The sequence below is a fragment of the Gossypium hirsutum genome, chromosome A08 (genome assembly GCF_007990345.1).
Source record: "Gossypium hirsutum isolate 1008001.06 chromosome A08, Gossypium_hirsutum_v2.1, whole genome shotgun sequence".
Classification (NCBI taxonomy): Eukaryota; Viridiplantae; Streptophyta; class Magnoliopsida; order Malvales; family Malvaceae; genus Gossypium; species Gossypium hirsutum.
This window is the reverse complement of record NC_053431.1, coordinates 14,819,919-14,832,725: the sequence shown is the minus strand read 5'-3', so window position 1 is coordinate 14,832,725 and position 12,807 is coordinate 14,819,919. Positions and strand designations below refer to the sequence as shown.

Genomic DNA, 12,807 nt, shown 5'->3' with positions numbered 1-12,807 from the left:
TGAGAGCATCTCTTCAAGGTTTGGCTTCTTTTCCTGTTGGTAGGGTGGTTGTAGGTAGCCCGAAAGATGTTGTGGTCTTTTATTTCCTTGACCGCCCTACAAGAAATTGGGGTGGTTCCTCCAACCTGCATTGTAAGTGTTACTAAATGGATTGTTTTGAGGTCGAGGATTATTACCCATGTAGTTTTGTTGCTCGTTATCCATGTTATGGGCATAAGGTTGATATTCCGAATGGCTTGTTCCACCGCTACTTGCTTCGCACTGCATTACTGGGTGAACTTGTGAAGAACTAAGAAAACCATCAATCTTTTTATTTAAGAGTTCTACCTAATTAGAGAGCATGGTGACTGAATCGAAGTTATAAACGCTGACTGTTTTCGTTGGCTTTATCCTCATGACTTGCCACTGATAGTTATTTAGTGACATCTCTTCTATAAACTCATAGGCATCTTCCGGTGTTTTATTGTTGATGGTTCCGCCAGCAGCTGTGTCAACCATTTGCCGAGTCGAAGGATTCAGACCATTGTGAAATGTTTGTACTTAGAGCCAAAGCGGTAACCCATAGTGAGGGCACCTTCTCAGAAGGTCTTTGTATCTCTCCCAGGCATCGTAGAGTGTTTCTAAATCCATCTGCACAAAAGAAGAGATATCATTGCGTAATTTAGCCATTTTAGCCAGCAGAAAATATTTTAGTAAAAATTTTTCGCTCATTTGTTCCCAAGTAGTAATTGACCCTCGTGGTAATGAGTTCAACCACTGTTTAGCTTTGTTACTCAATGAAAAGGGAAACAACTGAAGACGTATGACATCATCAGAAACTCCATTAATTATAAATGTATCGCATGGTTCTAAAAAGTTGGCTAAATGAGCGTTGGGATCCTCATCCTGCAAACCATCAAACTAAACAAATTATTGTATCATTTGAATAGTGTTAGGTTTTAATTAAAAAGTATTTGCAGCGACAGCAGGTCTAACTATGCTTGATTCAGTTCCTGTTAAAGAAGGTTTAGCATAATCATACATAGTGCGTGGAGTAGGATTTTGATTAACCGCAATTGCAGGAGGTAGCTTATTCCCTTAGTTTTCAGCCATCTCTTCAGTTGGGGGTTGAGTATCGTATTCTTGCTCGTTCTCCGTGTATCTTAAGCTACGCCTTATTTCTCTTTGGTTTCTACGAACTGTATGATCGATTTCTTCGTCAAAAAGTAATGGTCCCGACGGGTTTTGTAATAGCCCAAAATTGGGTCTAGTTGAAACAGAGGTTTCGGAACCACTAAATCTGAGATAAAAGTAATTATTTTATGATTATTTTGAGGTCTATGATATTATTGCATGATTTTGTGAAAATTTCGTGAAGAAATTCTATGCATAAAGTGCTCAATTTGAAGTTAGGGACTAAATTGAATAAGTTGCAAAACTTGCATTCTAGAAGTTTCTAGTATGAAATTGCTTTGAAATATTAATTAGGAGGTCTTAAATAGCAATTTGACCAATTTCTAAGTGATGGAAAAAAATTGGACATGGATGGAATTTTTGAAAGTTTAGTAAGGAAGGGCATTTTGGTCATTTGGTAATTAATAGAAATAAAAAGGGAAAATAAAGCCAAAATTTACTCATCTTTTTCATGGAGGCCGAAATTAGCATGGGGGAAACCATGGCTAGGGTTTTCAAGCTTTCCAAGCTCAATAGTAAGTCCGTTCTAACCCCGTTTTTCAAGTTCTTTACGTTTTTGGAATCCTGGTAATTTGATTAAGCTTATTCTAGCAATAATTTAAGCTAGGGTTCATATTTGGAAAAACACCCATAAGTGAAATGTGTTTATTTTGCTATTTTATGATAGAATATGAGGTTTTAAATTATGTTAGACAACTTGTGCTACTCGGTTTTGAGTGAAAACGAGTAAAAGGGCTTAATCAGTAAAAATACCTAATAGTCATAAGTATATGTTAGAGTGAGAATTTGATGTTGCCATAGAAGGGAAAAGTGATCAGCATGTCATAAAACATAAGAATAAGGGATGAAGTTTAATTTCCGAGCCTAGGGGAAAAAGTGTAAATATGCAAAAGTTTAGGGGCAAAATTGTAATTTTTCCAAAGTTTGAGTTAAGGACTGTTTTGAATAGTACATTAATTAAATAAGTAAAATATGATGTTTTAGATCCCAGAAAATGAGATTTGAACCTAGAATGAGAGAAAAATCGAAAATTGGGAAAGTTGGTAAAATGATCGTTTTAATATCGAGGTAAGTTCATATGTATAATAAGCATTAATTTATGCATGTTGCAATGTAAATTTGATATATTTATTATAATTTTCGAGGTGTTGAAAGTATGTAAGTTGGTATGATAATAATACAGCAATAATGCTGTAATTTATATTTGAAAGTTAAATTTAGTGAATTAATTGAATTATGTTAAATTAAATGATTATGGTGCCAAGTTTATGAATTGATTTAAAAATACGTCTATGGTACATGAAGTGCATTGAATTATCATACATAAATGTGATTTCTATGATTATGGATATTATGGGAAATTGTAAGTTCATATGATTTTTAATAAGGCAATGTGTAATTTAATGTTATTGCCTTGATATTAAATGAGATGTAAGTTTATATGTAAGTAATACATCAATATTACTTGTATTATGATATTTTATAATAATATTGGAAATATGTTTGTGGATAATTACTTGATTGGTGAAATTGTTGGAAAAGAGAGAGAAATCCCAGTTGAACCTTCGGAAAGATTGGATGATACAGATAGTATGTAGCTAGGTCACATGTATGGTGCTGAGTGCACATCATGTGTACAAGAGAGCTACAAGACATTATGATGTAGCTAGGTCGCATGGGTGATACTATGTGTACACCATGTAGACAAGAGAGCTAAGGGATATATGTAGCTAGGTCGCATGCGTGGCTCCAGGTGAAGGACAGCTTGTAGACAAGAGAGCTACGAGATAAATTGGCTAGGTCACATGGGTGGTACTGAGTGTTCACCATGTGTACAAGAGAGTCGAACTCTATGATGGGTGGAGCTATGTGCTGAAACCACAAGTATCGAGGATTAGTCCGAAGTGTTCAACGGGAGACTCTCTATGTATTGCTTTGTGAGTTTTGTGATGAATAAGTGCATGAACTTGGTTATGTGAATGATGTGTTCATTAAGTGACCAGGATGTGGTACGGTTATAAACAAGTAAGTTATACATGAGGATGATTTTATGGTGACCTTGTGATCATGGGTCTATACTTGTGATGTATGAAATGTGGTGAAAATGATTTGTGATATGTATGTTAAAATGAGGTTAATACAAAGAAAGTGTGAAAGAGTGAATTAGCAATAAAACTGTTTTGGACAGTAGCAGTGATGTAATTTTGAAAAATCACCAAAAATAGTATAAATTGAATCAGAGACTGAATGAGATATTAAATTAAATCTTAATGAGTCTATTTTCATATAAAAGAAACAAAGCAAGAAAAAGAGTTCTATATTTTGATATATTTATGTTTTTGTGAGACTGGTTCAGAATGCTTACGTGATCCCCTGTTCTGACTTTGGAAAATCACAAAAATTTGGATAAAAATAATTAGAGGCTTAAAATTATATTTTTAAAATTTATAATGAGTCTATTTTCAATATAAATCAACAAGTACATTATCCGATTTCTGTATTGTGAGAGAATTAATTTTTAGTGAAGAGAGGTCAGAACTGTCAAAATGTGAAATAGGGGAAATTTTAATGAATAAACTGTACTAATTGGCTAAACCAAAAATTATGAAAATTTTATGGTACAAAGATATGTGAGTCTAGTTTCAGGGGAAATTTACGGATCTTAATTTGGAGCTCTGTAGCTCGAATTATAAATAATTAAGTGACTATGACTTGTGTGGACAGTTTGATGTGAGCATTTATTAGTAAATTGTGAAATCGTACTTACAAGAATGCTATATACATTAAGGATGTGGAATGGAGAGGAGGAGGAGGAAAATAAATATATGTGGAATACATGGAAACTATGGTATATGAAATATTGATATAATGAAATAAATGATATGTGTTTATAAGAAAACAGAAAGAGAATGATATGTATCATGACATGTATATATATATATGACTAGTCTCAATGTAATGCTTGTAGGGTATGGAGTTGAATTAAAATGTTTTAGGCAAACATGTTATTTGCGCATCTGAATTATGGTATTTTATAAAGATATGATCTAGTTTTAAATATGAATGCTTGATGATTAAGCTGAAGATATTTGGTAAGATGATAATCTTGGTATAAATGTATAAGTGGTACTATAATAAACAAGGTAAAATGAGTATCAGAGACACATGTATGATGATATACAAATCCTATGTTTGTGGTTTAATTGAGAATATTTAATCATTAAATGAATACCATGTTATATGCTTTTGATTTTGTATAAGTGTGTAAGAGATTAAGGTTGACCAAAGCTTGGAAAATAGCCTAGGTATATTCCACACAGGCAGAGACACGACCATGTGTCTCAGCCGTGTATGGAAGATGACTTTGGGACACAGGCGTGTGAGCCTTAAAGCATGAAATTTTCAAGATTTTCGTAAGTTCTCGGTTTAGTCCCAAACCCTTTCTAAAGTATGTTTTGGGCTTCGTAGACTCAAATAAGGGACTATGTGTAAGTGAATGAAAGTTTTGAAATATGAATGAAATTTTATGGCCCGTATTTTAGTTTAATGTTTGTATGTTTGTCCGGTAACGCCTCGTACCTTATCTCGGCCTTGGGTACGGGTAAGGGGTGTTACAGGTTTCTTCTAGTCATAAACTATAAAAACCTGCCAATAGAAAGAAAAAGTAGGTTAATAAATAATAATAATAATAAAATTAAATTAGATTGCAAGAAAAATAAATGGCTAAAGTAATAAAAATTGAGCGTTCCTAATATCTTAGTTCTCTGGCAACGGCGCCAAAAACTTGATCGCCTGATTTTGTGATAGGTTTTAAATATTTATAATTAATCGTTCTTGAAACTAACTATTATCGCGATGTAGGCAAGTGTACCTATCGAACAGTAGTATAGTTTTAGCAAGACCGGATTGTCAAACCCAAAGGAACTAAAAGTACTAGTAATGACTGTCTTTTTATTATCTTGCCTAAGAATAATGGGGTTTTGTTTTTTAACTAACTAATTATCTAAACTAAGAACTCATAGAGAATAGAATTGGGGAATTGCTTTTGGGAAAATCGATTGAATGAAGACAATACCTAAGGAAAAATCCACCTAGACTTTACTTGTTATTCTGGCTCTGAATCGGACAATTTATTCATTCAACTTGTTCCGTAGAGATCCCTAAGTTATGTTATTATCCCTATTTAAGACTAATAACGTCTAATCCCTAGATTGAATAACCGAGACTTTTCTCTAATTAACACTCTAGGGTTGCATTAACTCGATCTATGGATCCCCTTATTAGGTTTCACCCTAATCCGGTAAAATCTTGTCACTCTATGTCTACGCGTGCAATCAACTCCGCTTAATTATGACAAATGTACTCTTAGACAGGGTCTATTCCTCCTCTGAATAAGAGTATGTCTTGAATCAGTATCCTGGGATATCAAAACAAGAATTAAGAACACATAATTAAGAACAAGTTAAATATTTATCATACGATTCAGAAAATAATAACAAGATTCATCTTAGGTTTAATTCCCCTTAGGTATTTAGGGGTTTTAGTTCATAACTAAATAAGAGAACATCTCAGAAAAATAAAGAATATAAAACATAAAAAAAACTTAAAACTTCTGAAGGGGAATTGAGGAGAGATCTTCAGTCTTGATGATGAATCCTGCTTTTGAGATGAATCAATCGGCTTCCTTGGAGTAATTCCTTACTCCCTCTTCTATGTGTCCCCTTTTCTCCTCTTCTAGGGTGTATTTATAGGCTTTGGAGTGCCTTTTAGCTCTCAAAATTAGCCTTTTCTGAATTGGACTCAACTTGGGCTCGGCAGGGACACGCCCGTGTGAGATTACTTCAGGTCGTGTTCGAGCCTGTTAGAATGGCACGGGTGTGTGCTATACCCGTGTGAGTCGTGCTTCGATTCTTCCAGATTGACACGACCGTGTGGTCTGCCCGTGTGAGGAAGTCCAGGCCGTGTTAAGTTCGTACTTTGGCCCATTTTCTCTTTTTTTGGCCCGTTTCTCGCTCCTTTCGCTCTCCTATGCTCTTCTAAGTATAAAACATGAAATTAAAGCATTAAGAGCATCGAATTCACCAATTCTAATGGAAAATCATCCATAAAATGCGTTAAACAAGGGGTAAAAATATGTATAAATTATGGTTTATCAACCCTCAAGGGAACCACAAAGGAGATTGAATCCAGCTATGAAAGAAATGGTAATGAAAAAGTTTCTCAAGTTGTTGGATGTATGTATAATCTATTCAATCTCAGATAGTGAATAGGTAAGCCCCATTCATGTTGTCCCAAAGAAAACCAGGACTATAGTGGTAAGAAATTTAAATAATGAGCTTGTACCAATGCGAGTGAAAAATGGTTGGAGAATTTGCATAGATTTAAGGAAGCTTAATCAAGTGACTAGGAAAGACTCGTTTTCCCCAACCTTTCATAGACCAAATGCTAGAAAGGCTAGCTATAAAATCTTTCTTTTGTTTCGTTGATAGTTTTTTTTAGGTTTGTATCAAATCCCTATTGCACAAGAAGATCTAGAAAATACGACATTCATTTGTCCATTCGGAACTTATGCCTATAAGTGGATGCCTTTTGGTCTTTGTAATGCTTCAGGTATGTTTCAAAAATGCATGATGAGTATTTTTTTTGAATATATTGAGAAATGCATAGAAGTGTTCATGGATAATTTTACGGTATATGGGGATTCATTTGATGAGTTCTTAGATAATTTAACCAAAGTTTTGAAAAGATGCATTGAGACTAACTTAGTTTTAAATTATGAAAAGTGTCATTTTATGGTTACTCAAGGCATTGTATTGGGACAAGTGATTTCTTCCAAGGGTAAAGAGGTCGCTAAAGTAATTGTGGACATAATTGTAAACTTACCTCACCCTACAAATGTTAGGGAAATGTGATCTTTTCTTAGACATGTAGAGCTTTTATCGTAGATTTATCAAGGAATTTTCCAAAATTACTTTGCTATTAACATTACAAAGGGAAGTTCAATTTGAGTTTGGGAAAGAATGTAAGGAGGCGTTTAATTGAAAATAATCATAACAAAATAATATAGTTACGGGCTGATTTTATCTTAGGCTCTTTTTCTAAAAAAAAAAAAGAAAAACCTTTAAAATTTTCAGACTAAAATATCTATATACATACCGACAATTGAATTTTATGATTTCCACTTCTCGTTATTAAAATTTTATCCCTGTTTTCCATTGATGCTAAACTTGAATATAAAAAATTTGTCCTCCATTAATTCAACTCAGCATCCAATTCTTTATAAACTGATATAAGAAAAACCCAGTAATGAAAAGTTCGACACATTAAAATGCGAGTCTTCTTCCATTTCTGGAAATTACTTACTTGACTAAATAATTTCATTTTAATTTTAAATGGGTGGTGGATAATAATATATAAGCTCCAAAAATACTAACTCATAATTTATTTATTAATTAATAGTCAATAAATATATGCTTTCAAAGTCTAATCATATCTCCCTATGCGACAATGGCTATTGAGTGTGGAATAAGACAATACCGCAGAATTTTCCACCAATTTTTGACTGCGTCTCCATTGCCTAAACCTTAAGCATGTTGAAGCTAAATTTGTCATTTAGTACACCATGCTCTTTACAAAGAACTTTCCTAAAGTTTGTCACCATAACACAACATCATGTGCTCTACTCTCTTTTCTCTTTCTTTCTTATATATTTTTGGCTAAATCCAAGACTAAAAAAACAAAAATTAAGATAAAATGTTTTTGATTTTCGAATGGAATAATTATTTATTTGGAACCAATATTATTCAGTCATTTTGATTTCTACATTTTTACAATGGTTCAATGGATTGAATATTGTTTCTAAAATAATCAAACAAAATGAAAATCACATCAATGTTTGAAATATAGAAATATAGAATCAGCTTATCCTTAGGCATTACCATGTGAGTGAATAATCCAAACCTAACTCAGTCTTATCACAAGCCTAACCTATGATCATAAATTAATAAAAAAATATTATTCGTATTTATCGAAAGTTATCAAAAAAAATTTATCACGTTTTGTCAAAATTGTATAATATTGTAAGCTTTCTTCTTATGAAAGTTTTAATTAAAATAAGAAAATAGAAAACTGAAAATTGGCTATGCCAACCAATTATAATATTCTAAGTTTTCTTCTTGATAATAATGTTAACGTTCCTTAAAAAAAACACTGCTAACTTATAAAAAATTTATATTTATTAATGTAATAAATAAAAATAAATCAACGCTTGTGTATAATATCATTTACATAAATTCCCTACTTTGTACAAAGGGTAAATTATTAATAATTTAACTATAAAAAAATATAAAATGACATCATCTTAAATTTTTTAGTATTTTTATTTTTACATTAAAAAGTTAGTGATAAATAATTGGATGACTATTTTATAATTTTTTATAGTTAAATAATAATAAAAGAAATTTACTAATAATTAAGTATTTATTTTATAATTTTTTATAGTTAAATGATTAGAGAATAAATTTACTAGTAATTGATTAACTAGTAGTATAATTTAATCTTTATAAAAATATTATATTTTAAATAAATTGTATATATTGAGGTTGATAAAATATATTGGGAAAATATTAAAAAGAAAAAAAAGGGAAAGGGGGGTACTATACACAGTTGACACAAGTGGAATTGATAGGACAGTGCAGGGGCGGCATGCTTTGGCAGTTTATAAGTTTTGTAGGGGACGGGGACGGGGACGAGGGGGGCCCCCTACTCTTTTTGGCCTCCTATTTCTAACCTCTCGTCTCTTATCTCACCACTGACCAGTCACCACCCTTTTGCCCCCGTCTTTGCTGTAACTTTTTTTTTTCCCTTTTTGAATATCTTGTTCCTACTCAACTTTTCATTTTTCATTTTAAATTATCATAATTATATTTATAATTATAACCGCAATCATATTAACTAACAAATCTCATAATAATTAGACAACTTTTATATTTAATTCGAGAAATGCATGTCTCTATTATGTTACCAATTTATAATCTAAATGAGATAGTTTTGAATATAAAAGAAAAAAGAAATTACAATGTGAACAGAATATATTTAATATATACCAAAATATTGTAATAATTAATAAGTATGGGATAATATATTAACAAGATGGTATAATATATATTATTGAGGGGATTCACTCTCTGTTGAAATATCATTATTCCCAGGGTTAGAGATCAAACCACAACTCGATTTCTAAACTACATTTGCTTAATACTCAACACAACCATCCCTTTTATTTTATATATTAACAAAACTTTAAAAATTTTAATATTTATATCTATAAAATTTCATTATTAATTAATTTTTTATTATTTAAATTGAATTTAAATAAAATTAAAATAATTTAACATGAAAATTTTAATATTAAATTAAATCAAATTAAACTTAATAAATCATCAAACTCATAAACAGTTTTAACTATTTACGTAACTGAAAAACATACAAGATAAAATAACAACTATATATACTAAAATTGCTTGCCATTTATGTGGCGAAAGAGGTCAGAGAATATATAAGAGCAATTCCTATTTATATATCCAACATTAATGGAAATGTATACAGCATACTCTGATCTTAGATCACTTGTAAAGAAAATTTATGCGAATATTTAAGAAAAAGACCTTAAAGAAATTTTGATTGTGTCAGTAAATTGAGGTAGTGAGATTTTAAAGTATTCATGTTCAAGCTTCATTCTACGTAAATTATGTGTAGATTATTTTTAAATTTTATTTTAATTATATGTAAATTTATTTAAATTATTCTAATTTAGGTCGAGGTATATGTCAATTTCTAATCCGATGGCTGTTATTCTAGTTTTTTGGAATAAAATGAAGAAGACTATTAGGGTAATAAGATAAGGGTTCTATGATAGGGCGTGTCTCATTTGGCTAAGACTTCATGCAAACTAGTCGTTTCAAAAATTCCAAAAGAAAAAAAGGTAGGATGTAGTAACGATTTTTTTCACTAAAAATAAAAATCCGAAGATATTACTGTGCCACCCAAATTCATATATGTATATACATAAAATGTAATAAGGTTTTCATGATTTGATTTAGTGAATAATGTCATTTTTCTCCATGCAATCCCTATCTCATCCATCAAATAAAGTTCCCTTAGGTACGATATCCCGGTCTTGCCATTACTATACTATTGTTCGATAGGTGCACTTGCCTACATCGCGATAATAGTTAGTCTAGGTTTGATCTTCATTATAAATATTTATTACTTGTTACGAATCACGTGATCAAGTTTTTAGCGCCGTTGCCGGGGAACTAAAATATTAGGAACACTCAATTTTTATTACTTTAGCCATTTATTTTTTTCTTTCAATTTAATTATTACTAATTAATTTACTGTTTCTTTCTCTTGGCAGGTTTTCCTAGTTTATGACTAGAAGAAACCCGTCAGGACCATTACTTTTTGACGAAGAAATCAATCGCACAATTTGTAGAAACCAAAGAGAAATAATGCGAAGCTTAAGATACACAGAGAACAAGCAAGAAGACGATACTCAACCTCCAACCGATGAGATGGCTGAAAACCAAGGTAATCATCTACCTCCTGCAATTGCGGCTAATCAAAATCCTGCTCCACATACTATGTATGATTATGCTAAACCTTCTCTAACAGGAACTGAATCTAGCATAGTTAGACCGACTGTAGCTGCAAATACTTTTGAACTGAAACCTAACACAATTCAAATGATACAGCAGTTTGTTCAGTTTGATGGTTTGCAGGATGAAGATCCCAACGCTCACTTAGGAAACTTTCTGGAATTTTGCGATACATTTAAAATCAATGGCGTTTCTGATGATGCCATTCGTCTTCGGTTATTTCCTTTTTCATTGAGGAATAAAGCTAAACAGTGGTTTGAACTCATTACCAAAAGGGTCAATTACTACTTGGGAACAAATGACCGAAAAATTTCTACTAAAATATTTTCTGCTAGCTAAAACGGCTAAGTTACGTAATGATATTTCTTCTTTTGTGCAGATGGACTTAGAACCACTTTACGATGCATGGGAGAGATACAAGGATCTATTGTGAAGGTGCCCTCACCATGGGTTACCGTTTTGCCTTCAAGTACAAACATTCCACAATGGTCTGAATCCCTTGACTTGGGAAATGGTTGACGCAGCTACTGGAGGAGCCATCAACAACAAAACACCTGAAGAGGCTTATGAATTCATTGAAGAAATTTCACTAAATAATTATTAGTGGCAAGTCATGAGGACTAAGCCAACAAAAATGGTCGGCATTTATAACATCAACTCAGTTACTATGCTGTCAAATCAGGTAGAACTTCTCAATAAAAAGATTGATGGTTTACTTGTTTCTACACAGGTACATCTAGTAATGAGGTGTGACTCAAGTGGAGGAGGTGTGCATACAGAATACCAATCCTTCAATCCTACAACCGAAGAGGAACAAGTCAACCATATGGGTAACAATAACTTTAGATCTCAAAATAACCCATACAGTAGTACTTATAATGCAGGTTGGAGGAACCACCCAAATTTTTCCTAGGGTGGTCAAGGGAATCAAAAGCCACAAAATCCTAAGGGTTTTCAAGAGTCACCTTATCAACAAAAGAAGAAATTGAACCTTGAGGAGATGCTCTCTAAATTCATCTCGGTGTCAGAAACCCGTTTCCAAAATACCGAGACAACACTTAAAAATCAACAAGCATCGATCCAAGGACTCGAAACTCAGATAGGCCAGCTATCCAAACTAATCTCTGAACGACCACAAGGTAGCTTACCAAGCAATACTGAACCTAACCCAAGGGAACACCTTAACGCAATTAGTACTCAAGATAAGGAAGGATTCATTGCGCCTGAGCCGGAATTGATGCAAGAAACTGTGGTGAGCAAAGGTAAAAGTGAGGTAAGTCATAACAAAACGGTGAATGAAGAATATAAACCTCGTGTCCAATATCCTAACGCAACAAGAAAAGACCGCTCAGATGAACAATTCGATAAATTCCTTAAACTTTTAAAAAAATTACATATTAACTTACCGTTTATTGAAGCTCTGTCGCAAATGTCGAATGCAATGAAATTTTTAAAAGAGCTTTTAGTAAATAAGCGGAAGTTGGATGAAGCGTCGCATGTGGAGCTAAACGCAGTCTGCTCAGCTATTCTACAGAATAAGCTACCCCACAAATTAAAAGATCCAAGGAGTTTTACAATTCCTTGCTTAATTGGTAGTTTAGATATAAATCATGCATTAGCTGATTTAGGGGCTAGTATTAACGTCATACAAAATTTTTAAGCAACTAGGTCTTGGGAAACCCTAAACAAACTAGGATGAGCATTCAATTGACAGATAAAACTATAAGATTCCCTAAGGGTATTATTGAAGATGTACTAGTGAAAGTTGATAAGTTTATATTTCCCTTTGATTTTGTTGTTCTAGACATAGAGAAGGATAATAACACCCCTTTGATTTTAAGGAGGCTTTTTTTAGCAACTGCTAAAACAATTATTGGTGTTGGCATAGGTGAGCTTACACTTCATGTGGGAGACGAAACGGTCACCCTTCAAGCTTGTAATTCTGGCATCACATCAAACATTGAAGGTAATGGTC

The 12,807-nt window shown here is 32.6% G+C and overlaps 2 non-coding genes across 2 annotated transcripts; one reads left to right on the top strand and one right to left on the bottom strand.

Annotated features, from left to right (window-relative positions):
• Nucleotides 1–556: 556 nt before the first annotated feature.
• On the top strand, nt 557–663 carry LOC121205458 (small nucleolar RNA R71). Its single transcript, XR_005900535.1, has one exon. It is a non-coding gene; the product is annotated as a small nucleolar RNA R71 (small nucleolar RNA).
• Nucleotides 664–11,178: 10,515 nt separating this feature from the next.
• LOC121205279 (small nucleolar RNA R71) lies at nt 11,179–11,285 on the bottom strand. Its single transcript, XR_005900363.1, has one exon. It is a non-coding gene; the product is annotated as a small nucleolar RNA R71 (small nucleolar RNA).
• Between the last annotated feature and the right edge of the window lie 1,522 nt (nt 11,286–12,807).